General features: G+C 42.3%; 1 long non-coding RNA gene across 1 annotated transcript in view; it reads right to left on the bottom strand.

Moving 5' to 3' along the window:
* Nucleotides 1–7,985: 7,985 nt before the first annotated feature.
* LOC137341106 (uncharacterized) overlaps nucleotides 7,986–26,474 on the bottom strand; it is a 72,425-nt gene continuing 53,936 nt past the window's right edge. Inside the window, exon 5 of the long non-coding RNA XR_010966963.1 lies at nucleotides 7,986–8,274. This is a non-coding gene — a long non-coding RNA (uncharacterized lncRNA). The remainder of the gene's footprint in view (nucleotides 8,275–26,474) is intronic.

Below are 26,474 nucleotides of genomic sequence, written 5' to 3'. Positions count from 1 at the left end.
ATAAGTTTGTAGATGATACAAAAATTGGCTGTGTGGTTGATAGTGAGGAATAAATGCTAGAATCGATTATTCAGGAAGTAGTAGCAGGACATTTAGAGACTCAAAATAAAATTAAGGAGAGTCAGCATGGTTTTATGGGAATGGGAAATCGTGTTTGACATTTATTAGAGTTCTTTGAGGAAAGTAACGAGCAGGGTGGATAAAGGGGAATCAGTCGTTGTAATGTATTTGTATTTGTAAAAATATTCGAGGTGCCACGTACAAGGTTACTGCACAAGGTAAGAGCTCATTGTGTTGGGGGTAATATATCAGCATGGATAGAGGATTGGCTAACTAATAGAAAACAGAGTCGGGATAAAGGGGTCATTTTCAGGATGGCAATCTAACTAGTGGGGTGCCGCAGGAATCGGTGCTGGGGCCTCAACTATTTACTATCTATATCAATAACTTGGATGAAGGAAATGAGAGTACTGTGGCCATATTTGCTGGTGATACAAAGATAAGTGGAAAAGTAAGTTGTGATGAGGACACAGACCAAATGCTGGAATATGGGATTAGAGTAGACAGGGCTGATGGCCGGCGCGGACACGATGGGCCGAAGGGCCTCTATCCGTGCTGTATGACTCTATGACTCTATGACTCTAAATATGTTAGTGTGTTCGGCAAGGGACTTCTGATTGGGCTGACTCGCTGCCCCAAATGTACTGCATTTAGTTTAAGTCAACTTTGGGATTATCCTGACCAAAGCTTAGGTTATCGTGACCCACTGCTGACTGAACTAATGCTTCATTTATCTAATAGCACTGCTGCCATTATTAGGCCTGATTTTGTCTGTAATAAAATGTCAGGTAAATGAAGCAATGCTGCTGCTGCTGCCTTTAGAGACTTTGAGACCCGTCTAAAGAGGTAGTGCAAATTGCTACCTCAGGAGGCAACCACACCGACAGTGGCATAAGATCACATGCAGGCTACAGCTCGTTTATTTGGCAGTGCCCAGAAACAAAGTTGCAAACCAAGACTAGTTGTTTCTCGATTGTCCTCCTGATGGGCAATCATGATACAAACCGGCAGATTCCACAGCACACGGAGCTTCAGGCCGTAACGTTTCTGTGATATAAACATGCCGTAAGTGCAACCATGCAAAGTTTACAGTGTAAACAAACTATGTGAATCACTGACTTGGTTACTTTGGAAACCACTATGGCACAACCATGTCAGCCTTGGCTCAGTTGGTAGTGCTCTTGCTTCTGAGTCAGAGGGTTGTGTGTTCAAGTCCCAGGCCAGGAAACTTGACTACATAATCCCAGCTTAGACTCCCATATACTGCAGACACTACACTGTTGGAGGGGCTGCCTTTCAGATGAGACATTAAACCAATGCCTTATCAGGTAAGTGTAAAAGATCCCACACACTATTCATAAGATATGCAGGGGAGTTCTCCCCAGTTTTTAGGCTAATATTTACCCCTCAATCAACACCTTAAACAGATAATCTAGTCATTTATTTAATTGCTGTTTGTGGGATCTTGCTGTGTGCGAATTGGCTGCCGCATTTCCTATATTACAATAATGCCTACACTTCAAAAGTACTTCATTGATTGTAAAGCACTTTAGGGCGTTCTGAAGTTGTGAAAGGCATGATATAAATGTAAGTCTTTCTTTCTGTCTTTGCAAAGGTCAGTACTGTCAGTAAGAGTGATGCCGATTGCAAACTGATAATTAGCTTTTGAAAACAAAAAGAAGGGTGGATTTGTGCCATTTGTAAAGTCCAAAAATAAGCCCCATCCTACCACACTAACCAATGTACAATCCACGTTACATGTCATTAGGGACTATCAACACATCACTTTACAAATTACTAAACTAGGGCATGATTTTAGCTCAGAGCCGGGAACCCAGCGGGTGGGTAGACGTTCGCGTGGGGAACACGGGCATCAAGTGAGTGAGTCGCAATTTGCGATCGCAACTTAATTGAAGGTAATTATTTTTGCTCCCGGGTTTCCCATGTGACAGCCAGCCAGATTGACAGGCTGGTCGCCTGTCGGAAGGGAAAGGAGCCTCGAATCTGAGAGGAGGGAGGGAGGGAGAGATCATGAGCCGTGCATGACATCAGGTGGTGGGGGGGGGGTCGCCGAGGAGAAGATCAGGGGCAGGAAGGTGATCGGATTGGTAGTCGGATGAAGAGTTGGAGGTGGGGTGGGTCTACCATCAAGCGGTGGTGGGGGGGGGGGGTCCACCATCGGTGAGATCTACCATTGGCGGGATCTACAATCGGTGGGGGGTGGGGGTCGGCCGATCGCAGGGGTCCAATTGCACCAGGTTGGGCCTGGATAAAACACTCCTGCTGCTCCTGGCCCACAAGCAGTGCAATAAAGACACTCAGCTCATGGATCCAGTCCTTCCTGCCTGCTTTCACCTGACGAGAAACAGAAGCGATGGAAAATCCGTGCAGGTGAGCTTAAATTTGTTTCAGCTTTAGAATCCACAAAAAAATTAAGTACCTCAACTATCACAATGAGGTACATTGCCCCTTTAATAATCCGCCCACCAGCATTAAGTGGGGATGGGACTTCTGGGTTTCCGATGTGCGCGCGCATCCAAACACACCTGGGTTAAATCCGGAAGTGGGCATGTTGGAGCCAGGTTGCGATCCCACTTCAAAAAACTGTTATTTTTTCCTCCCACCCACTCGTTCTTTGGGATTCAAATTACCCCCTAGATGTTTACTCACCGGTAGATCATAGGATTATGGCCTAGAAGTTGGATCGCGCAGAATGGGCACTGAAGGATTCAATACGGCGCACGAGCACACATTCTATACTGGCTATGCGCTGCCGCCATATTGGTTGGGGCGGCTGTAGTCATCCAGGGCGCCTGCCTAAAACAGACCTTAGGCCCATTGCCTGTGCAAATGGAGGACCTAACTCTGATTTCAGGCGCCTTCCTGAAATTGGTGGATGCCTGATTGCAGCATGCTACGGTCAGTTTTCTAAGGTGCATAGCAGAGTAACCAAACCAGCGGTCTTTAAAGAGACCACTGGAGGCTGCCGCCAAAAAGTTAAGTAAAAACTACTTACCTGAATGTGGAGCCAGGATCTGGCTCCACAATGAAGCTGTGGCCTGCTGCCACTGCTGACCCCTCTCCCGATCTCCTCCCCTCCCCGAATCGATAGCGCCCATTTCATGCTATCGTCCAAAGTCAAAATTACCCCCCACCCTGTTTGCAACATCACAGGAGATTGATTAGCAAACTTAATCTACCCACTTTTTCAATAGATCAATAGTTTTTTGTTACGAAAGGTTATCAAGGGATATGGGGCAATGGCGGGTAAAATTAAGTTATAAATTAGCCATGATCTAATTGAAAGACGGAACAGGCTCAAGGGGCTGAATGGCCTACTTTTCTGATCCCACACACCAGTAATGGAGATGAATGATGTGCAAATCTTTAAGAACAGATTAGCTCATCATTCGTCTCAATTATTGGTGTGTGGGATCTTACCAAAGAAAAATCTATCAATCTCAGCCTTGAAAATCTCAGTTGATCCAGCATCCACAATCTTCTGGGGGAGAGAGTTCCAGATTTCCACCACCTTTTGTGTGAAAAAAGTGCCTCCTGATTTCACTCCTAAATGTCCTAGCCCTAATTTATTCTATTTATCTACCTACCTATCTTAGCACTGGTTTGAAAGACAATTTATGAGTCTAATGTAACCTTTATTTTATTTTAGCTAACGCATCCAGTACATTTCATTCCATAACCCCTAGAAAGCCGAGAGAAAATAGAAGGGACTGCTTTGTCACACACAGGATCTTGTTCTGGACATACTCCAGAAGCACATCCCAGTGACCCAAAGGACAAATAAATGTGATTCCTGTTGTTTCCTGAGTGGTGTACTGAGGTGCTAACTCACCCAAGAATAAACATTTTGGTTCAGTTCAAGGTTGAGTTCAGCTGCCCATAGCTCTTCTTTGAATGACACTATGGGATTTTTTTATGTGTATTTAAACAGGCAGACGGAATTTTGGTTTAACATTTTACCCAAAAGGCAGCACCTCTAACAATGCAGCACTCCCTCAGTGCTGAACTAAAGTGTCAGTCGAGACTACATGCTAAGTCCTGTGGTGGACAGGTTGACAGAATAACAGCAAAATCATGTATGCCAAAAGCCTCCATTCTTAAAATGAATTCAATGATCAATGTGAGTAACTAAAATGATGAGACACCTCCAGATTTGAAGTTAAGAGACCTCCACACTGGATCTATTGATGATAAGAAAAAATGTTCTAGGATGTTTTATGCTGGAACTGGGAATGTCAAGCAGATTAAAGCATTCCATTACATCTTATTCCTTAACAGGAGACGATTTCCTTGTTTCACCATTAAAAAAAAACTGTGAAATATTTCTTGTAATATTAATCTATTACCAAGTAAAATCTAAGATGGTGTTTGGGTGACCAGCAGCCTTCACACACCTGACGAAGGAGGAAAGCTCCGAAAGCTTGTGATTTTCAAATAAAACTGTTGGACTATAACCTGGTGTTGTAAGATTCCTTACATTTGTCCACCCCAGTCCATCACCAGCATCTCCACATCTTGAATATACTCAAATGACTGAGCATCCACAGCCCTCTGGGGTAGAGAATTCCAAAGATTCACAACCCTCCGAGTGAAGACATTTTTCCTCATCTCGGTCCTAAATGGCCGATCCCTTATCTATGATACAATCATTTAGTGGGAGTATCAGAAGAAGCAGAAAGGTGGAACACCTTACTTACCTGCGTGAGATGTCGCCAGAACTTTTGGGATTCCAGACTTTTCTCAGTGTGAAGTAGACCAAGCCATTTTGGTTACTGCGATCCCAATCTAAAGCAGAAGAAAAGCCATGGGTTGGCTTTAATGTTCAAGATTCTCAGATTGCAGCCAAGAAGAAAAGAACTGGAAGTGGGGACCACTAAGTGATGTCCCTCTCCCTCTCCAATGGCATTGCAGGACCTTATTGCTTAGTTTCATAGTATAAAGCAGATCCTCTGAAAATGCAGTAGTAAACAAGGCCACACCGATCTGGCTTTAGACTTCCAAACTTACTTGTCCAGGCAATTTGGAGGGACTGACAATCCTGACTGAACTGCTTTATATGTAAATAATTGTCTGTTTGTTACAGTTACAGTTAAGCAATTTTGTTGTTCAATTGCTCTCTTAATTGAAAGCACTGTGGGAGAACCTTCACCACACGGACTGCAGCGGTTCAAGGAGGCGGCTCACCACCACCTTCTCAAGGGCGATTAGGGATGGGCAATAAATGCCGGCCTCGCCAGCGACGCCCACATCCCATGAACAAATTTTAAAAAAATTGTGGATTTGAACTTGTGGTTTGCAACAGTCTTATGTGGTCTTTAGTTACCATTCACAGATTTAGCATCTTCAAAGATCAGATTCAGAGTTGAGCAAGGGCAACGCTGAGGCCTGTAAATTACTGGGACTGTGAGTCAATCATAAACTGATTCAGAGTGAGGGAGAAGGGAGTCTGGTAGAAGCTTCCTTAGCAGCCATACTAAATAAGTGAGAACATTGATAATAATTCTATGGATACAGTAAATTTTGGGGACTTTGAGCAGGATGGTTCTGAAATAGATGTACGAACAAGGAAAGCATGGAGAGATGATGGCATAGTAAGCTGGATTATAGTGAGAGGAAATTCTGCTGTACAATAAGCGATGAAGGGCTCAGTTTGATTATAGAACCAAAACGGTTAAATTTTCACTGTTATCACCTAGTGTTAATGGGGCAGTGATGGACTCAAAATGGGATCGGTAGCCTTACTGCCCATTGATAACGACCAAGAGGCCGGTAACATTTTGAAAGGGGCCTACCACTGGGCGCCCAAAGCATCTGCCTCTCTCAGGCGGTAGGCCGCTTTTAACATGGAAATCAGGGCCCTAGGTTGGAACTGGCCAGAGCCTGCGCCGTGCACAGGCCGACCAGTTCCGCGGGCAATGGAGCTGAAGAGGCCCAGCCAAGGTAAGTTTGGAATTATGTTTGTGAGGCCCAGAGGAGGAGGATTGCTCCTCCGAGCCCCACAAAAATTATCTGGGCCGCTGCCGCCCGGGACCCCCATTCTCCGCAATCACGACACCCCCTCCTCACCCTGCCGCCCCCCTCCGCCCTGCACATACCTTGTTGGTGGCTGTCTCTTCACCTTGGGTACGAGTGGTCAGCTGTCCCGCTGGTCAGTCAACTAAAGGTCAAAATCGACCCCGTGGAATTTTACATCATCAACTCCAAGTCACATTGCATCATGACTTGGAAATATTTCGCGTTCCTTCATCGTCGCTGGGTCAAAATCCTGGAACCCCCTACCTAACAGTATTGTGGGAGTACCTTCGCCACATGGAATGCAGTGGTTGATGAAGATGGCCCACCACCACCTTCTCAAAGTCAACTAGGGATGAGCAATAAATGCTGGCCTTGCTAGCGACGTGCATATCCTGAGAATGAATTAAGAAACAACATAATTTTAAATACTTCGAGCAGATCTATTAGCCAACTTTGCGATAATGAAAAGAGCTCCAGTTTCTAGTGTCTCTCCTCCTAACTAAACCTCCTATCTCTGATATCCTCTTAGTGAATCTCTTTTGCAATCTCTCCATGGCCTTGACATCCTTCCTAAAGTCGGATGCCCAAAACTCAGCACAATATTCTCACTGTGACACAACCAATGACTTGTATAGGTCTAATATTACCACTTTGCTTTCGTACTCTATAAAGCTGATTTTTGTCTCGCTATTAGTCTCACTATTTCCACATTTATACCTACAGATTATCTGTTCATTATCACATTGCTGTTTGTGGGACCTTGCTGCGCACAAATTGGCTGCCACATTTCCTACATTACAACAGTGACTACACCTCAAAAATAATTCAGAGGCTGTAAAGCGCTTTGGGACACACTGAGGTTGTGAAAGGCGTTATATAAATGCAAGTCTTATTCTTCTTATTTATAATCGGGGGAGTGGCGGGAGCAAAATTGCAGGAAAATTGAACCGCCAACCTACTGCGGGAGGTCTGCCTGTTCTGATTTTCAGGCGGACCCCACTTTGGGCAACTAATGAGCATTTCCTGGGCTGTACTTTCCACTTACACCTGCTCCTGCTCACATGCTCTGTGAATCAGCCTGTGTATCTCAATTTGGCCGGATTATATCCATTCTTGACTTTATTAAGAGTGGCTCCCAGTCTGGGAACGCCTCGATCTTAAAATTCTCATCCTTGTTTTCAGATCCCTTCGTGGCCTTGTCCCTCCCGATCTCTGTAACCTCCTCTAGCCCTACAACCCACCGGGATCTCTGCACTCCTCCAATTCTTGGCTCTTGCACATCCCCAATTTTAATCGCTCCTCCATTGGCAGCCGTGCCTTCAGCTGCCTGGGCCCTAAGCTCTGGAATTCCCTCCCTAAACCTCTCCACCTCTCTACCTCTCTCTCCTCCTTTAAGGCGCCCCTTAAAACCTACCTCTTTGACCAAGCTTTTAGTCATTGGTCCTAATACCTCCTTATGTGGCTCAGTATCAATTTTTTTGTAATAATGCTCCTGTGAAGCGCTCTGGGACGTCTTACTATGTTAAAGACACTATATAAATGCACGTTTATTGTTGTTGTTGTTGTTGTTGATGATGATGATGATGATGATGATGATGATGTTAAGAATTATCTTAATTGCCCGTGACCAAACAAACTTATTCCATTTTCAGCAAATCTAGGTTACTCAGGAACTGGGGATAATTCACCCATCGCTAAACTGACAAGATCAGGTGAGAAGCTGGTTTTACATCCCATCCAACATTACTCTCCATTGACTTCAACAGAAAGTAAAATCGGACAGGGTATAAAGCCAGCTGTGCACCCGATCTCGTCAATTTCCCGACGGGTGAGTTATGTTAAAATTGACCCCAGAGACTCAGGAACTAGAGATTCAGGAACCAAACGTATTTGATTTAAATTCTCTGATTAGTTTATTAATTGTTTCTACAATTCAGTATTATTCTCAAGTGACCTTCAACACTCTGCCTTTCCGAGTGCAGTCTGGGTCCTCACCCCTGACCGATGACCTGGTCCTTCTGTCCTTTGCCTGGGATTCCCCGTTCTCGCAGTTCCTGGCCTGCCATTGGCTCTTCTTGTCTGACGATAGCAATTTCACCGATTCTCCTCAGATTTTTATAACCCTCTTGTTTAGGACATATTTCCTCAAGGTCCTTTTGCTTGTAACCAGTTTTCTTCCTGAGAGCGGATATTTATGATCTCGTTATCACAGTTCCAACAATGGGACTCAGTTTAATCAAGACATTCGTGAGTGAACCTTCCCCCACCTACCCGCCCCTTTACTAGCCTTGTCGGGGCCCCTTTTATGGCTTTGTCATTGTTAATTGCTTTTTCTGAATCGTTTTCCATCTCATTAGGATCGTCAATTTTGTGGGTTTGTATCTGACGGTTCAAAGGTGCTTTTCATATGTTTTACAACATAAGGGAAAGTCCACTCTGGAGACTTGAGCACATGATTTGGCTGACACTTCAGTGCAGCACTGAGTTCAGTGTATTGGCAAATATTTATCCCTCATCCAACATATCTAAAACAGATTGTCCAGTCAATAGCTCGTTGCTGCTTGTGGGATCTTGCTTTGTGCAAAATGGCCACCGCATTTCCCTACAACAATGACTACATGTCAAAAGTACTTCATTGGCTCCAAAGAGCTTTGGGAGGTCTTGAGGTCATGAAAGGCGCTATATAAATGCAAGTCTTTCTTTCTTTCATCCTGTTACGAATGATCAAACACAGAGTTCAAGCAGTTATTTGGCAGTTCTGAAGTCACTTTAAGTAGTACAATTATTTTAAGCACATACCAAATACAACTACATTAAGCAATACAAAACACAATACAAAATACAATTATACATCACAACACAATGGAAACTGACTATGTAAACTTGTCACATTGCAAATGCTTCCTTCCTTTGTAAGCACATGTATTTTTTAATTGGCATGGATATTTAACCCTTTCCATGTAGCTCAATTTTACAGAAACGTAATTTTTTTTTAACATAGCGCCATGATTTGTAATAAACATGCATATATAATGATGGACAACACCCCTGACTCACTATCCATACCAGCCAGGGTGACGATTTCTTGGAGCTTGGAAAGGTAAGACCCAAGGATGGTGTATCTTTGGGAGGATTGGCCCCCATCTGGCTGCGCAGCTGCAGAACCCAAGTCAGCTGAAGGACGTAGAGAAAGGGCAGAGGGACATGGGTTAGCACATAATGGCCAGGGTAAGCAGGAGCTGGTGAGTGGCAGCGATATGCAGCTTCGTGCTGTGCGTGTGAGCTAGAGTTAAGTGGAGAGAGAAAAGTAAGGGAAAATGCCCAAGCACTTTGCTGCGCGTGGCCTCCAGCCTCACCATCTCCAATCCAACATGTCTTCCCTCTCTCAATATTGTCAATAGTGACATCCTCCATTGGAGTCATTGCAATGTAACAGGATCCCCCCACCCCCCACACTGTGCTCGGAGCCTCCCTTTGATTGTTCGCCAAGCTTCTCCTGCAAGAAGAGTGAGAGTTGGTTAATGTGTGCCCTGTTGAAGGGTTCTGAAGATGTGTGAGGCAGCTTAGTATAATGTGGATGCTGAGAGGAAGAAACAGCAAGTGTGGGCAAGTGGAGGAAGTCGTTGTGAGTTCAGTAGCGGGTATTGAGTGTGTGAGTGCAAGCAGATGGAGGTGTCGTGTAGTGTCCCATTATGATCTGGAATGCATTGCCTGAAAGGGTAGTGCAAGCTGATTCAATAGTAACTTTCAAAAGGGAATTGGATAAATACTTGAAGGGAGAAAATTGCAGGGCTTTGGGGAAAGGGAAAGGGAGTGAGACTAATTGGATAGCTCTTTCAAAGAGCCGGCACAGGCATGATGGGCCAAATGACCTCCTTCTGTGCTGTAAGATTCTATTATTCTAGGAGAGGCTTGTAAAGTAAAGGGGATGGAAGGACTGCAATGTTGGGGCTAAAGTTTGGTGTTGCAGGACTGTGTATAGAGTAAGAAAGATGAGAAGTGATGTCTTACCTTGGCAATCCTGGTAAGGTCATTAAATTTCTACTTGTACTGCAGCTTAATTGAGGTAACTGTGCTGCTGGCATTGATCTGTCCAGCCACCTCTCTCCACAGCTACTGACTAATTTGCCAGGGCACCCATTGCCCATCTGAAGGAAAGAGGGCCTCCTTCCTATTCTTCACTTGCTCCACGATGACCTCTACAGCAGCGTCGGAGAATTGGGGTGCTCTGGCCAACATCATATTGCCTGCTGCCTCAGTAAATTGCTGTCCACTGACCATCTTTGAAAGTGCACCTCCCCTTTAAGAACTGCAGGCTGCCTTTAAGTGGCGGCAGGCCCACCAGATTTCCCATCCTCCCAAACAGAAAGCTGCCTATAAGGTGTCAGCTGCGGTTCAGCGGTAGCACTCGTGCCTTTGAGTCAGAAGAGTCTGGGTTAAAGCCTCGCTCTAGAGACTTGAGCACATAATCCAGACTGACACTTCAGTACAGTACTGAGGGAGTGCTGGACTGTCGGATGTGCTGCCTTTTGGACGGGACATTAAACCGAGACCCCATCTGCCCTCTCAGGTGGATGTAAAAGATCCTATGGCACCATTCAAAGAAAAGCAGCAGAGTTCTCCTAGCATCCTGATCAACATTTATCCCTCAACCAATACCACTAAAACAGATAATCTAGTCATTTGTCTCATTGCTGTTAGTGGAATCTTGCTGTCTGCAAATTGGCTGCTGTATTTTGTACATTACAGCAATGACTACAATTCAAAAGTATTACATTGTCTGTAAAGCCCTTTGGGACGTCCTGAAGTCATGAAAGGGGCGATATAAATTTGAGTTCTTTCTTTATTAGCGGCACGGTTAGCATGGGCAGCTCGTCTAGTCAATGCAAATGAAACCAAAGCACAAAGTTCGATTGGGCGAGTGGAGCAGACCCATTACCCGCCCGATCTGCCTTTTAATTTGCTCTCTATGAAGTGTGAACTTACCTGATCACTGTGTACAAGTTCCAAACGTTTAATAGCTGTTAAAAGCAGGGGAGTTCTCCCCGGTGTCCTGGTCAATATTTATCCCTCAACCAATATAACTAAAAAAAAACGATTATCTGGTTATTATCTCATTGTTGTTTGTGGGACCTTGCTGTGCGCAAATTGGCTGCCATGTTTCCTACATTACAACAGTGACTACACTTCAAAACTACCTGTGGTCGTGAAAGGTGCTATATGAATGCAAGTCTTCTTATTCTATTGAGTGTGTGGTGATACATGCTGCACCTGCTCCTGTTGTATTGTATGAGATGAGGATTGCTGCACTACACCAATTGTTTCTGCAACTACCTATGTACTTTTCCACAGATTAATCAAACATCTCTCAGGAAAATTAATTTTGCATGAAAGCGTGGCAGCCTATGGGCTGCACAAATTATTATTTGCATTAAGATGATCTGGTTTACAATATTTCCACTAGAAGAAGGAGACTAATCCAAATGGTGCATTTAACAGCGTTCACTGGAGAAACTGCAACAGTCTGCCCGCCATCTCGGCCAGGGATGTTTTCCACTGCTCGCGACAATGAAGGTTGCTGCCAAAAGTCCACAGACTTTAGATCACAAAAATCCTAAAAGGCCTGTCTGAATGTCCTAACAGCTTTTACATCCATCAGTGACATGTGAGACCTGACATTTGGGGCGGGGCAAGTGTGAACATAACACAAGAGGGAGGAGACGCAAATGATTTGACATAACCTGCAGAAGAGCGGTGGTCGTACACAGAGAGGGAGCTGGGAAAGTGGCAGGTTCGATTCCTGGTCCGCACTGAGTTAGCTGATCTCAGCCAGGTTGGCAGTGGGGGCAGTTTTTTTTTTGTTGTTAACAAGACCTGCCAATATGTAGAAGTTGTCCACTAAAATATGTTGCTGTTACAATTTCTCCACAGGAGAGACATTCGCAGAAATAAAGAGGATATAAGTATCTTTGTGGAATGGCAGTGCTTTTGTAAACCTGGCCATGCTGAAAAAATGACTGCAAAACAACACAATTTAGTGATCCCTTTAAAGACGTTTTTACCCCCACCCCCATCATTTGACTGCTTATTCGGTTTATTTCCAAAGACATTTGAATCACTTTCAATCATTCGAATGAACATCTTTGAAAATTAAGATCAATAAACACCGCTTGCGAACAGTAGAATCTTAATTTGTTCAGAATAAAGTCCAGTTAAAACTGGTTTGTTGCTCTCCTGACGATTGCCTTGCCAACAGAATATGGTTTTAATCCACCAGTGAATTCTCCGCTTGTTTCACCTTTGGTTAACCTTACACAGAATTCTGTTGGAAAAATAGAACTGCTGCATTTAACTGCCACAAGGAAATATTTTCAAAATGTCATTGCAGTAATGACAGTGCTCCCCATCGGTCTCGATCCTAAAACACGTTTGTGCAGTGAGTCACTTTTTCCAATACAGGGCACTTTACTTCATCTCCTCTTACTAGCACTGGCACGGAGGCTGAAAAGTGAGCAGATGTTTGACCCAGATTGTATAACTTCTAGGAAACAGCAGACAAAAGGGAATTTTTTTTTCTCTCTAAGTGACTCAGAATCAAATAAAATATTTTTATTATTTCTTTAGCTTCGGAGAGAGTTCCATGTTGTTTTTTTAAAAACAAAATAATAATTTGCTACACTTTTTTTTACATGGAATCACGAGATTGATGACATCAGAAGAAACTAATCTACATTCTAACCTTTTAGCTTGATCCTATAGATGGCCAGGCCTCAGCAAGATCCAAAGGATTTTGGGGACATTTCAAAAGGAGGTAATAACAAAGGAATGACTATCTCCGAGATTAGCGGATAATGATATTCCTCCATCTACAATTTTAATAGCGGTGTCAACCCATTTAAAATAAGCAGGCTAACAGCTCCATTAAAATAGTGGCCAGAGGAATGTCACAGGAATTGTTAGCTTATGTACAATCATTTGTAGGCTAATAAATCTTCAGAATTCATTCTACCTCCAACGAGGATTTCAGAGAGGCTAAATCTCTGCCTGGCATCTCCGAGCCTCTCTGAGGCATCTTATGATGACAGCCCTCACTAACAGTATAGTGACCATCACCAAGTGAATCCTGCTGTACTGCTCTATCCTATGAATCTGGAATGTTTGGAACAACTGAACTTTTGGACCGTTCACCTGTGAAGAAACACAAGGGATAGCAGAGAACATTTTAATATTATTGTGCATTCTAGATGCATGAATATCTTTCCTCACTACCTGTCTGTTGTAATATTTTCCATGCAGATTCTATGTTTGCCATCTGCCACATACTTAGGTATGCACATTTCTGCATGGTGTTCTGGGCCCCCACCTCGGGAGGGCTTACTCCTAGAAGGGTCTCACTGGTGATAACGAACTTGCATTTATTTATATAGTGTCTGTCAAGTCCCCATGGGATCCCAAAGTGCTTCACATCCAATAAATTTAAGTGTAGTCACTATTGTTATGTAGGTAAACATGACGGCCAATTTGCACAGTGGAGAAAGGACCTTCGAAAGAAAGAGAGAGCTGGGTACAAGCCAAACATAAATCAATTAACTGCCTTTTTTGAATATGTGCTGAATGTGCCTATTATGTGTACTACATGGACTTCCCTCCACGGATCTCCCTCCCTGGACCTCTCTCCCTGGACCCTCCATGGAACTCTCTCCCTGGACCTCTCTCCACGGATCTCCCTCCCTGGACCTCCCTCCATGGAGCTCCCTCCAAGGACCTCTCTCCCTGGACCTCCCTCCTTGGACCTCCCTTCATGGATCTCCCTCCCTGGACCCTCCATGGACCTCCCTCCATGGACCGCCCTCCATGGACCCTCCATGGACCTCCCTCCATGGACCTCCATCCCTGGACCCCCCTCCATGGACCTCCCTCCCTGGACCCTCCATGGACCTCTCTCCCTGGATCTCCCTCCCTGGACCTCTCTCCCTGGACCATCCCTGGACCTCCCTCCATGGACCCCTCTCCCTGGACCTCCCTCCCTGGACCTCTCCCTGAATCTACTTCCCTGTACCTCTCTCCCTGGACCTCTCTCCCTGGATCCTCCATGGACCTCCCTCCATGGACCTCCCTCTATGGACCACCCTCTATGGACCTCCCTCCATGAACCTCCCTCTATAGTTCTTCTTGTGGTGTTGCCCTCTACGCTCCTCTTCTACTTGTAGTGGAAAGCAGCACATTTGCCTGGGTACTTCCAATCTGGCATGAGTGGAGGGGTCAGTAGCACTTCCTGATAACGGGTGGCTCAGTCACAGTTAAGGGATTACCACCTTTAAGAAATGCGTTCAATAGTATTGCGGCTGGGGGTCTCTGAAATCAGGCATTGGCTGCAAGACAGACTTTCGGTGTCCTGACTCTGAGGTCCCCTTTTTAAAACCACCAGTTGTTGGCATTTACTTGTAGCTACCAGCACCCCATCTGGCGATAGAGCACTGAAAAGAGAAAAGAGGAACTTTCCCTCATGGTTGACTGCATGGTCCCACCAAGACTATCCCAGGCCTCTTTGGATAGTAAACAAAGTATTCTGGACACTGCCCCTATATTGCTTAGTCAATAATAATTTCAGTAGATCTGTAATGTTGCATATTATATCCGTAAAAAGTATGGAAGGCAAATGTGTCTCTACTGGAACAAAGTAAAAACTGTAACTAAGCTGTTTATGTCTTTTAATGCAGAAATGGATTCTTTAAATTCACTGCAGGACTCTCAGAGATCGAGGACTTTACACCAACCATATTATTAAACTATTATTTTGGAACAAAAGTTTTTAGTTATTTTGCAGTGCAGGCTAACGTGAGATGATCTGATTTTACATCTTTAAATGGAAGATTTCATTAAAAACAAAACCGTATCCCTCTAAATACTAAATTATACTATCTGTGGTCGTTTAGTTTTATTACAGATGTTGCCACAGTAGCATTCCATTTCTCTTGTATTGTGATGACTACAATACAAACACACCCTTGCATACCGCCGTATAGCAGCTGCTAAAATGTCTTAGCAGCTGCCAGGAAAATATGATCTCTGGACACAGTTACAGTTAACATTTCATCAAAGCAAATGTGTTATAGTGGATTCCAGATAAATACATAGCTGATCCAATCGGCATTCTGATCCAAGTGTCAAATTCCAACATACAAAAACCACTTCCCATTCATCCCCATTGTATAAATGTCTCGTTCCAAGCATAACATTTCAATCTGAAATCTTCATTCCAGTGTAACATGCGAGTTTTTGGTGCTCAGCACACAAAATATAGATAAACCACTGTCGGTTTTAACAGGAGACAGCAGTATACTTTCGAAGTCTAATCTCTTTAATGTAAAATATCAGATGCATTTTAGTGTTTTCTGTTCTGTCTGGACTAAATTACTGCATGATTGATTAAATGGTTCAAAGCACAAAGATTTAAAATAACCTATTTTTAGTGTGAGTTCACAGAAAGCCTGATCCAAGTACAATAACTCCTGGCAAATAAGTTGTGCATTTATTAGGATTCAACGGTATAAAGTTTAAACAGAATACCTTCTACGTAACTTAATCCTACTGCACATATTACTTTCCACTACAATCTTCTTTACACCCTAATCGGAGCAGTTCCACAATATGAACTGGTTCCTCATCCTGAATTCACCCTGTTTATACCGCAAGGCAGATTCAGGGACTGGCCCCAACTTCGGTTAGAGTTTCCAGATTTCCCTGCCCGTACTGTGGTTTCCTGGAATCGGACGGTTTCAAAGCAGCCCTCAGGCTGACCACTCTTTGACGCATCACGATAGTCCCCATAATAAATTGTCATTGGAACAGCCCAGGAGGAAGGGAAATCTTACCTGAGGGAGCATCCATGCCAATGATAAGATTAACATTTTGTTTTAAAAGTTTGAAAAAGATTCAGACTATTATTTTCTAATATCAGACAGGAATACTTTAAGCAAAATGTGACGCCCCCTAGACATTACTTCAACTTTTACAAAATTCTTTAAAAAGTGAGTTTATTGTTTAGAAAAATGAAATCCAAAAGAATAGCTTCAAAATAAGCAGTATTTGGTGATATCATAGAAGTTTTTTCAAGAAACTTTGCAGCCTGTACTTTAGAATGCCGCAATAAGTGATCAGATTTATTGTATTGCAAGAAGCCTTTGTTTTACACAGCAATAGATAAACCTCCACATTCTTTAAAATGTCAATAAACAAAATAGAATCATAGAATCATAGAATGATACAGTACAGAAGGAGGCTATTTGGGCCATTGTGCCTGAGACGGCTCTTTTGTAGAGCTATCCAATTAGTCCCACTCCCCTGCTTTTTCTCCATTGCCCTGCAAATTTTTCCCTTCAAGTATTTATCCAATTCTTTTTTGAAAGTTACTATTGAAGCTGCTTCCACCACCCATTCAGACAGTGCATTCCAGAACACAACAACTTGCTGCGTAAAAAATGTTTTCCTCATGTCGCCTTTGGTTCTTTTGCCAATCATCTTAAATCTGTGTCCTTAGTTACCGACCCTTCTGTCACTGGAAACAGTTTCTCCTTATTTACTCTATCAAAACCGTTGATGATTTTGAATACCTCTATCAAATCTCGCCTTCTCTGCTCTAGGGAGAACAACCCCAGATTCTCTAATCTCTCCACATATCTGAAGTCCCTCATCCCTAGTACCATTCTAGTAAATCTCTTCTGCATCCTCTCTAAGGTTTTGGCGTCCTTCCTAAACTGCAGTGCCCAGAATTGAACACAAAACTCCATCTGAGGCCTCACTAGTGTTTTATAAAAGTTCAGCATAACTTCCTTGCTTTTGTACTCAATGCCTCTATTTATAAATGGATAGCTCTTTCACAGAGCCAGCACATGTGCGATGGGCAGAATAAACTCCTTCTGTGCTTTAAAATTCTGTAATTCTATGATTCTTTCTCTCTCCTTCTCCAATGCAATGCAGGCAGCTGTTTGAAGTCAAGGGTGCCCCAAATAGGACAACCCTCCTTCGCTGCATTTGGTCCAGCAGCACCTCAAGGGCAGTGCCTTCAAAAGGTGCTGCCCTTTGACATCCCCTTCTTTGTTCCATGATTTTAGCAGGTAAAATGTCCAAGTTCCACACTAAGTGCTTCTACTGCGCTGGACAGCCCACTCCCGAAATCAGTGGGCTCTCGGCATTTGGCCCAATCCCAGCATTTGGCCCAATCTGATCTAGTCCAACCAGCTCTGCACAGGAACCAGAAAGGCTACCCTATATTGTCTGTAATAGAATTGTAGTAGATATTTTGGCATTTATTGACATATATATTTCCTCTTTTCCTGTTTTATTTTGGTCAGTCAGGTATCACACATGCACAGAAAGCCATCGCTCTGCTAAGACACAATCAAACTACTGGGAAATCCACAAAGGTGGAGTTTCTGTTCCCTAATTTGAAAGAAAGAAAGACTTGCATTTATATAGGGCTTTTCACGACCTCAGGACGTCCCAAAGAGCTTTATACCCAATGAAGTAGGGACATGAAGGTGATATGGAAAGTATGTTCTCTCCATAGGGACATACCAATCACAGAAACCCAGAGAATTTAGGCGCTGGTTGGCTAGAACTAGTGCTTGAAAACTTCCAAGAGTGCATAGAGATACGGATGCAGTTTAACCAACTAAAACCGCACAGCTTACCATCACAGAGTTCCAGTAAACTTCCGACTGTTTGACCGGCTTGGATTACTTTACCCATTAAAGCACTGACATGCAGGGTTATGGGAACCAAATAGAAATAATCCCAGCCTCTCTACCCTATACAGGTCTATCCTTCCAGGTACCATAATGAGCAATGCTAGCAAATCATTCGTCAACAGCCCCAAGGATTGCGAAGGACCTCCTGTATCAGATATCAGACTAGCAAGTCGAACACAAAGGATCAATTCAATTCCAACCTCCCATCACCAGATGTGCAGTCCTGGAGCCAGTTGTGGAAAGAGACCCCACTTATCTTTTGCGTATGTATTATTGGTAAGCGTGGTAAGGTGCCTGAACAATATGGAGGGTCAAAATTCCAGTCTTCAATAATTCCAGTGAAAAAGTAAATTAGTAAAAGTTGTGATATGGCTTTATATGCACATCTACCCTTTTGCTAAAATTACCATTAGCAAAGACAGGAATTTCAGCCTAAGGGGCTTTCATTTGAACAGGTATTTAGGTGCCTGTGCAATCATACTTAGATAAAATGGTCTGCATTAAAATTATAAGCTATATTCATGTGGAATTAGTTATGAATGTGGAAAAAGTTAAGAATTGCATTGTAAACAATTTTAAAGTAATTTTTTGTGAGTTAATATTGTGTTTTTTCCTAATAATTAATACTTTTTAGGATTTTTAACTGGATCAGCCTTGAACAATGTTCTTATCTGTGATAAAATATTTCAGAATTCTCAACATGGTGCCTGGCCAAAAAAAGCAACTACTATCAATAACTTGACAGTTCCAGAGTTCCCATCACCTGTTTATAAATAGTCCCTGCTAACTATACTTGTTAACTATCTAAACGTCAAGAAACTAATTGTAAAGCTGGAAGGGGAACTAGAATGAGTGCAGTCTGTGTCACCCATTCACTAGAATGATTATAGTCTGCGACACACAGTTTGTCTCCATACTCAGCACTGGTGGTTAAAACTGATCAAATTATAGTTCTCACAGCCGAGGGACATGTTCCACTGTTGCTTTAAACAACTTTTTCAGTACTTTTCATGTGCCGTAGCAAAATCTAAACAACTTGGAAATGTACGGAAGCAATGCAACTGTAGTACTATTTTACTAATATTTTTAATATTAATAATATTAATAATAATGATTATTAATTTTACTACTACAAGGAGTAGTTGAGACGAATAACATAGATGCATTTAAGGGGAAGCTAGATAAGCACATAAGGGAGAAAGAAACAGAAGGATATGCTGATAGGGTTAGATGAAGAGGGGTGAGAGGAGGCTCGTGTGGAGCATAAATGCCGGCATAGACCAGTTGGGCCGAATGGTCGGTTTCTGTGTTGTAGCTTCTGTGTAATATGTAATGTAATAATAAATAAATCCTTTCTGTTTTATAGCTAGTTATTATGGGGCTGCCGTCCAAAACTGGATAGGGGTTGGGATGGGGATGAGATCATTGGTCATGTTCTGATTTTTGCGTCGCTGGTTATGAAAATTCATGGGAACTCTCAATAATTAATCTCTCCACACGAGACACAGGTGTCTGGCTTCCATTTTAGGAATGTCCTCACAGCCCACTTGGTCCAAAACCAAATTAATAGCAGCCCAAGATGCTTTTTCACAGTTAATGGATAGTGAAAAAATTCCCCACCTGTTGCTTTCTGGTTGAATGACTTGAATTTGTCAAGTGACAGATTACTGTGCAATGCAAATTTTAAGCAGCATTTTTCTGTGTACACATGGACTTGTATCTGACAGCCATAAGGTGGGAGTACATGGACTTGTATCTGACAGCCATAAGGTGGGAGTATATGGACTTGTATCTGGCAGCCATAAGGTGGGAGTACATGGACTTGTATCTGACAGCCATAAGGTGGGAGTACATGGACTTGTATCTGACAGCCATAAGAGGGAGTAACGAAAAGCTTCTTTTCCTCCTTCCCTTCTAGTGCCAAGTGGCCACCTCCCCCTCAGAAACTTCCCAATCCAATTCACCGTACCATGGCTCCACCCTCCTTCAATTTATACTATTGTTCCTCATTCTTTCCTTCCCTCCTTTTCTTTATTCTTCACACTCTTTGATCCCAGCTGTCCAATGAAAAATCAGAAAGGGCTGGAGATGCACAATGACTCAGTTAGCATTTGGAAAAGAAACATGGGTTAACACTCAGATGGGACCCTTCGTTAAAACGGCAGTAGATGTCTGAATGCCCTAGCACTATAAATGGGGATATGCATCTGCATCCGGTGCCTGTTAGGACTGGATCATCTGCTTCAACATCAGGAATGTCCTAATTTTGTCGGTGCCAAAAATGTTTAAACCCATAAAAACTCATGATCAGGCTTTACAGTTGAGATTCCTTCTTACAATGAACACAATGGCTTGAACTAGTGTCATAGCCTGCTTTTTCATAGAATGGCATTAACAGCTATTTTAGAAAGGTCATTAGCCCAGGCTCATTAATATACTTGGCTGAGGAGGGGATACTGGGTTCATTCATACTGCCTAATTAGAGGATTTGCGTATCATTCAACTTTAAAGAGATGAAATAACCTTACGTATCTTGAGAGACAGAGATCCAATTACAACATCCGACACACAATGAACAATGCCATAGGAGCTACACGAATATTATCTAAATTACGGTGGCCTTTATGATGCTTAGCACAGGGTCTATTGCAATTTGATAATATTACTGCAATTCCCGTCACATTGCTCATAGTGAGTCAGAAGTTACGCTGCAGCAAGGGAGCAGTGGGGAGTGAGAGTGGGGAATGATGACACATGGCAACTGCAAGGATATGAAGTTTATGAGAGTTGTGCTCTTCAACAGTGAAGTAACTGTTTTGGATTGGCTTAAGTTTACTAGGAACCAATCAATATTTTTTACACGATGGACATATGATGAACATATATGTAGGTAATGGACTCCCCATGGCTTTGCTTATGGATCAAATTGAAAATAGAAATGAGTACAGAAATAAATAACAGGTAGTTTTTTTGACTTTGCACTCCTGGCAAGCACCCTTGCCTATCAGAAATTTGGACAGCACTGTACACAATTTTCCGTCCTTTGAATGGTCAGAAAAGTATGTGCAGCTTCCGCCTAAATGATCAATGTGCACTTTCAGCAGGGAAGGCTGCCCAGCAGAAACACAAAGTCTGAAAATGATCCCTGTAATGTTTTCCTCACCCACTGCAGGCAGACAAATAAAGAAACAAACTTGTTCCCTTCACCTAACAGTTACATGAATAAATCATTGCTGTATTTACATAAATGAACAAACCCTTGTATATAGATAGTTCCACTTGCTCTCATTTATTTTTTGTTTTTATACAAAATAATTCACATCTACCATCAATGGGTAATGTGTAATTGTGTCTGTTTTTTAATATCCTCACTAATATCAAATTAGTGATAGCTGCCTTGCATTTTAATGCTGTCGGTCATCAGTTCTTTCACATCACTGGATAAGGCGAGAGGCCAAGGCTTACAAGCAAGTCCAGGCATGCTGTAGGAATGGCAAGTCCTCCTGTCAATCATAAATAAAATCCTGGTGCAATGAATACTGTCAGCTCCAAAAATGTGATGGTGTTCATTAAACTCAAAATGGGAAGCAGTCTCAATCTGCATTCTGGGCGTTTTTCTGCTTTATGTGCTTACGCAAAATAGTGGGAGCTGTATTCTACTCAGTTCAGCCTATTGATTCAGGGAAGGTCCATGATCTCAAGTCACAGGCACCTGAGAGAAAGATTACGGGAGAAAAACATTACTGGAGAGATTTCAAACACAATTAGAGTGAATTGTGTAACTTCATGTATTTATTGTGCAGGTATCTTATTTTAGTACTATTTTCCTCAGGTTACTAATAAAACAAAGTAACAACCATTAAGATTATCAAAAACAAATTTGTGTATTTTCATTAGTTCATATTCTCCTTTTAAGTTGTTTTATTGGTAGCTAGTTGCTGACTAGTGATTATTGATTGTACACTTCGTACCTCCTCAGTACTGTCCCAGTTTTCATTAATATGTTTCCAATCTTTCCACTTGTCATTGCTTGTTTTAGCAATATGAAATTTGAGCCAATCTGGTTCAAGTGACATAGAGATTGGTACGTGTTACGCCTGAAATAAATTGTGATGGACACAGATGGAGAATAGACACAAGACTGTTATAAATATTGATTTATGAAATTGCTCTAAAACACTGGATCTGAAATTATATCGTAGGACAGTAGCGTACAAGGACTTAATAGATTAATCTAACGTTCTTCTCTCTTCTCTCAGAGGCATTAACTCATTTATATTAAATGGTTCAGGTTTCTGCTGAAAAGGAGAGAAGAATTTCAGACAAACAAGATAAGTTTTTGTTCACAAATATTCCACAATGTCATGTCAGGGCCAGTCTCTGTGTTTGATAACCTTATATCAGCGCTGTGTTGTTTCTGCCTTGTGTGTGAGTACTGCCTTTGGTAAATAAGAAATAGTTCTGTATTTATAAATGGTGGCTCATGGTATCAGTACAACCTCCCAGGTTGTAGGTCAAAGGTGGCAGGGCTGTCTGCCACATGACACCAATTAGGGAACAGTACTGCCGGCAGTAATGGAAAAATCCAAAGCTTACAGTTGCCTTTCCTGTCTCCTAAATGAGGAACATGCAGAATGATTACCAAAGGAATGAATAGAGGAACAAGAGTTGTAACAAATAAATATATCTGCAGGGTTCATGATGAAACTATTAAATAGAAATAGCATATTATTTATTCATTGTCAATTCATTCCAATAGAACCATTAAAGAATAAATCTTCCTTTCAACCTTTTCAGTGGGTCAGATTAGTCACAGCTTCCAAGACATGTGCGTTTTCTGGCGTGCATGCATGCAAAATGATTTACTAAATTTTTCTTGATTTTTTGAACTCGAATTTGAGAATATGCAGCACTACAGTAGATAATTTAATTTGTAGCATTCTTAAAACTAGGCTGAAAGATCACATCTTGTTCATCTGTTTTAAACCTTGTGCAGGAAAGCTACTCCAGTTGTCAAAGAGAAAAAGGGGTAGAAATTGGTATGTCCTGCGCCCATTTTCCAGGTGTAAAATGGGCGCAAATAACAATCTGCGCAGGTATTGGTGCTGCTGATAAATTCATGGGGACAATTTTTTAGGCATCCGGCATTAGGCCACTTAAATATGTTGATGGAACCAACCTACAAAATTTGTTACCAATGAGTGTCAGGATTCTTCAGTGGCCCCTGGGGCCGCCAACTAAAAGTAAGTATTGTAAAAAAAAATGTTTTAATCTGTTTTGTGGAGCCAGGAGGAGCAGGAGTCCTCCCCATGACTCCACAATCCTGGCGATTGCCGCCCCACCCCCCGCCGTTGCCCAACCCACCCGTTCCGGAACTTACCTGAGGGCCGCCCATTTAATTATCTCGTGGGACGAGCTGCCTGTGGAGGGGTGTCTAGCACTGTCAGCTCGCACCAAAGTGCCACGAGGCCCAGACAAAAGAAAGAAACAAAGAAAGAAAGAACTTGCATTTATATGGTGTCGTTCATGACCTCAGAACATCCCAAAGCACTTTACAGCCAATGAAGTACTTTTGAATTATAGTCGTAATGTAGGAAACGCGGCAGTCAATTTGCGCACACAAGGTTCCGCAAACAGCAACAAACTAATCGACCAGATCATCTGTTTTAGGGGTTGGTTGAAGGATAAACATTAACCAGGACACCGGGACAATGCTCCTGCTCTTCTTCAAACAGCACCATGGGATCTTTTATATCCACCCAAAAGGACAGACAGGGCTTCGGTTTAACGTCTCATCCAAAAGACGGCACCTCCGACAGTGCAGCATTCCCTCAGTACTGCATCGAAGAGTCACCCTAGGTTATGTGTTCAATTGTCTGGAGTGGGGCTTGAATCAACGACCTTCTGAGTCAGAAGTGAGAGTGCTACCAAGGCTGACACCTGAAGAGTTAATATACAGGCTATCACTGCTTTCCATTAGGAATATTGGTATGTGAATATGTGAACTAATTAGATTTTAATATAAACTCCAGTTTGAGTTTATATTTCCAGTAAGTATATACGATGTCATGGCTAACAGCATGCCAAAAAATGCAGCTATTTAGAACATGTAATTAGATTTTAATTTAAGTACTTTCAGGACTCTGAGCTTTTATGGCAACCAAGCACATGGAAATACTGCTGTTTAAAACAAGCAATTAGAATTTAATGTAAATCTTTAATCCATTGTGTATTCCTGGTAAGTATAAAAGATTTCATGCTGAATAGCACAGGCATGGCGCAGGAATAGATAATTAAACCTGCATTCCTGGTGTCTATAAATAGTCAGCCGTTTCCTCTCTGTGGTCTGGGATTCTCATTCTACGGGTGGAATTAAATCCTCTATCTTGCAACTACAAAAACACAGAGCCAATCGCTCACATCCAGCTTTCTTCAGTGTGGAGGGTTGGTTAAAATAACATCCCCCTTAGCCATGTGGTTTAGCCACGAAGGAAAATGTTCAGCAGATGGGTTAGGAATTCACCTGCTAAAAATGACATGGGTTTGTGCACGCAACCTGGGTTTTTGACAGGACAGGAGTAATTGTTCCCAATAACCTTACTCGTTTTTTCCATGTTCAGGTTGTCTATATAAGGTCAGCATATTATTAAAATATATTTTAAAAAGTTGAAGGGATAGGGTAGTCAGATAGAGCCAGCAACATAAATTGAGTCTGAAAGCTTGGAGTCATTAAGGGAAAAATAAGTAAGAATTAAAACTACGATCTTTCCTGTCTATGAAACATTATCTGTCCAGTTGGGCTGTAACCTAAAGAATCAAATTTATTCCACATGTCTGGTTTGACAAGATGTGGTTTGTGATTGTCAGGGTCCGCTTTTGTCCTGTCAGTCATCTGACAAACCTGACTCACAAAAAAAAGTCAATAAACTATTTTCAAGATATCAAAATGTGCTTTATATTAAAATATTATCGGATGTGTGGGATAGACAGAATCAGCGAGCTGTGGCTTACAACAAATATTCTATTGATGACGACAGCGTAACAACTCCCATTAGCAGTGGAAGATGAATTATGAATTGTAAAATTTGGAGTTTTAAAAATTAATTCTTGTATCTTTAAGAGCCAGAGGAACAAGGTCTATATGATTAATGGGTGTCCAATCACAAATATGGAAACAGCCAATCAGTTGGGTGTTTGTTGATGAATCACTGAAAGTATTTGGTCATTCCAGCACAGGCACAATGGGCCAAATGGCCCTCTTCTGTGCTGCATGACTCATGATTCTATGTGAAGCTGCTAACTGGACCAATCAGGCACTAAGGTGCATTGAGGGAATTTGATCGCAAGTTGAAACAGGCTGTTCTAGTCAAGAATATGTCACTGCTGTAGCCACTTTCCTAATATTATGTGCAAATCTGGGCACCCAACCTACAGAAGGACATTGATGCTTTGGAGATGTAAATGAATCGAGACTGAAGAACCAAATGTTTTTATTAGAGAAGAAAGAAAGGAAACATGATTCAGGTCTTTAAAATTTTGAGAGGAATGGGTAATATAAATATATTTGGGTTATTCGCCATAGGCTATGGCATGGGGACAGGAGCACAAAAGTGACAAGCAGGCAAAACTAGAGGTCAGTATGTTTCCCCACAGTAAAGTGGACATTGACGAGAAATGAATTAGCCAGTTGATGTTGTCTTGTATGAGCTAGAGGACTAAGAAGATGCACAACCCAATTAATACTTTTAGAGGCAGAAATAAACACTGTGCGTTAGAATGATATAGGCCACCTCAAATTAGCTACAGAGAAAGAGAACTTATCAGCTGAGGTCCAGGGTCAAACAATGCAACCTTGGATATTGCCTGTAAAGAGGAAATGTGGACTCTGCCCTGAACTGACCTCATTAGCACCAGCATTGAGTCTATCCATGGGATACAGAAATATCCAAGGGTATTTATGTGGATCACCTCAAACCATATCAGATTAGAAAAGTAACCAGCTGGTTGCCTGCAGTTGCAAAAGATATGCAGAGGTTCCCTAGAAGAGCAAAAAAGACGATTATGAAATGCCCAGGTTATGTATTAGGCAAAGAGGATCGGAGAAACAACAACATTTTTCTGGAGTTCTGAAAGCATGAAGCAAAGTCATTATCCCCAGATGTATCAGTCTAATGTTATGGATCAAAATACAGCCTGCCAGTCGTTTAATGCTATATTGCTTTGTCTAGTTATGTTTACATGCAAGTCTTTAGAAAAGTTATCTAGTGTGAGGATTTGTGACAGGAGTAGTTTAGTAGACCGTGTGTTATAAGTGGCTATTCACTGCATTTGGGGAAAATAATAAAGGCTGTTCTGATATTAACTGTTCTGACCACTTCTCCTCTGTTGTCCACATCCATGGGACTGCCCTTGTGGTTCTATTATTACCTATCCCAATACAACCAACAACTCCAGTCATGGTTTCTCCCCCATCCCTGCAAAGTTACCTCTGGAGCATCCCAGATTTCCATCCCTGGCTTCCTCCTGATCTTCATTTATGAGTTGCCCTTTGGCATCAGTTTCCATATGTATTCTGATGACATCCTGCACTACCTCTCCAGATCCATCCCTGACTCCACAACAACCTTT

The sequence above is a fragment of the Heptranchias perlo genome, chromosome 23 (genome assembly GCF_035084215.1).
Source record: "Heptranchias perlo isolate sHepPer1 chromosome 23, sHepPer1.hap1, whole genome shotgun sequence".
In the NCBI taxonomy this organism is placed as follows: domain Eukaryota; kingdom Metazoa; phylum Chordata; class Chondrichthyes; order Hexanchiformes; family Hexanchidae; genus Heptranchias; species Heptranchias perlo.
This window is presented reverse-complemented; position numbering and strand designations above follow the sequence as displayed.